Raw genomic sequence first — 2,628 nt, forward strand, 5'->3', positions numbered from 1 at the left:
CGGCCAGAGTTATTTGGGAGCCAAGCTTGCTGCTCTCCGTTTCCTATCACCAGAGTCACACTTCCAATCTCAGTATTTTGTAAGTTCATTGACAGAAAGTGCCAGGTCATCCTGTTTGCCTGATTGAGGTGGCTCAAACAGCCAAACAAGAATTTTCGTTGTGTTCTCACCCCTCTGTGGCTGAAATGCCAGGGCATCCACCAGGTTATGTTCTTTCCGAGTGGGCGCTTGTAGTTACAGCTTCTCGAAAGCCCCAGTCACTAGCCACCTCCTCCACTGCCTTTCTTCAGCTGCGGAGCTTTCCAGAAGCAGCTCCAGGAGAGAACTGGGGAAGATAAAAAGATTCCCCTGTGGCTACCGAGGACTGCAGCCTGCTCCCACTTCTCCAAGCACTTACCTTTCTGTGACTGCAATGAGAATTAATAATGGTGTCCCGAGGATTTGCTTACTTTGGTAAACTGTACCATAGAATTTCTAACATTAGAATTAGAATCTTGGTTACTTATTTATTTTTAGCCGTAGAATGTTGTAGTACAAAATATCTAGCACCATTTTAGATTGAGGTATTTACCTGTTGAGAGACACCGAACATTCGGATGTGAGTATTAGGGGTGGGAGTCGGGAGGGGGATGTGGGAAACGTGCTGTTTGTGGTCAGTGATGGAATGCTCAGGCCAGGTGACTTGAGTTTGCCTGGAGATTTAGGATATTCTAATTCTTGACAGTTACCAAAGCCCACAATCTAACCGAAGTTAAGGAATAAGCAATTTCAGCATTTTATGGTACACGGTCAATTTTTCTTTTTTTCTTTTTAACTTAACCCCCAAATTCATAATAATAAGGAAAAGACATTTTAAAATTCCATGATCATTGTTTTTGTCTAAAATGAAAATAGGTAATGTTTTGCTGAAGATGAAAAAGAACAGCTATTAAATTAGTCAATGAGTGTTTATTTGCCCTGCAAAAGAGTAGATGGCGCTGGGTGCTGCAGTTCATGACTTCCTCTCTACTGAGGTTCACAAGGCATCTTCTGAGTTTTGCTTTGTAGAATTAATTCATTTCTGAATTAATTAATTCATTTCTGAATTTCTTTAACCAAGTAATTTGTGTATTTCCTATTCCCTTCTGCCTCTTTTCCTCCCACTTTGGCTTGTAGATTTTTAAAAAGATAGACTTTCTAGGCAAAATAGTAGAAGCTTGAGTAATACTTGTGCCTAAAATCAGAGTACTTTGCTCTGTCCCACTGTCCTGGAGTTTCTCTCCAGACCAACCCTCCCCCAGCTGTCGGGGGTCTCCAGACATCACCCCTTTAGGTGCCCTGTAGCTCATGGCTGCTCTCATTTTCCAGGGACAAGGAAGGTTGAATCTAGCCATTAGGGAAATTGATTTGAGAAGTTTGCATGTGAAGCTTCCCTAAACGGCACTGCCAAAGCTTTGAAATTGTCACCCGAGGCTGCCCAGACTCCCTAGCCTGAGTTCTCATTGCCAATAGCCCCCATGGTGCCAAATTTGGAATGGTTTTACAGTCTATTAGAAATAAATCTGGGAACGAATGATCCTGTACTTACGAGCCCCTTGCAAGATGCCAAGCCCAGGGCCTCGTTAATGTGTGGCTCTGCTAGTCCACTGGCAATCTGTACCCTTAAAATGGGTGGAGATTTGGGTTGGGGGTAGAAGGCCAGGAATTATTTTTTAATTCATTGTATTTGCAGTTCTCAAGTCAAAGGAATAAACAATACTTACATAGAAAATTCTAAAGCTAGTTCCCAAGACCTGCATTTATTTTATGTGACCGGTTAGCCCGAGGCACTTAATTCTGAAGTTGCTGTTCTAATACACATATGTACACATTACTGGTAACCAGTGGCTACATTCTATTCCTGCCTTTGAGAGAAGGTATTGGCCTCTTGAATCTTGTCTAATAAGAGTATTACAGAGAATGTTTTACAGAGTGAAGGAGCATGTGCAATCCGGATAATTTAAAACAGACCTTATTTCATAAACCTTTAATGATTTCAGCACTCATACATTTTGTGCAAACAGGATTGCATGAGAGTGATGACATCATCGTTTCAATCCTATCTGAAGTAATTCTAGGAAATTGGTTACACCGTTGAATTGGATCACTGGGATATCTGGCAATTCATGAGGGATTCACAATGGCAGTGATCACGCCTTTCTTTGACAGGTATACCTTGACTTCCTGATTTTTTCCCCCGAGTTGTTGCCTGATCAAACTCTCTTGCAACTGTGTCAATGAAGAAGATTTAGAAAGGGCAACATGTCACTGTACATTTGAAAGTATAGGAGTATATACTCCGGATAAAGCACTATTTTCCCAATTGCAGAAAAATATTTCCTCCTTTTGACCATCATTAGACCGATATTCCCTTACTATTCCCCCTTACTATTCCCTTACTATTCCCCCCCCAAATTGCCTTAACTCATCACACCAGCATTCCTGACCCAGAAATGACATGACTGTTAGATACCACGCTGACGCCTATTTAACTGCCTCTAGGTGAAATCGTCGATATCGAAACTTTTGAGCTAGTTAGCTGCACACTACAGGAGTAATAGAGTCACAGTGTTCCCCAAAGCGTGTTTCACAGAACACAGGTTCCAAAGA

Source organism: Pteropus vampyrus, unplaced genomic scaffold (genome assembly GCF_000151845.1).
Source record: "Pteropus vampyrus isolate Shadow unplaced genomic scaffold, Pvam_2.0 Scaffold12, whole genome shotgun sequence".
Taxonomy (NCBI): domain Eukaryota; kingdom Metazoa; phylum Chordata; class Mammalia; order Chiroptera; family Pteropodidae; genus Pteropus; species Pteropus vampyrus.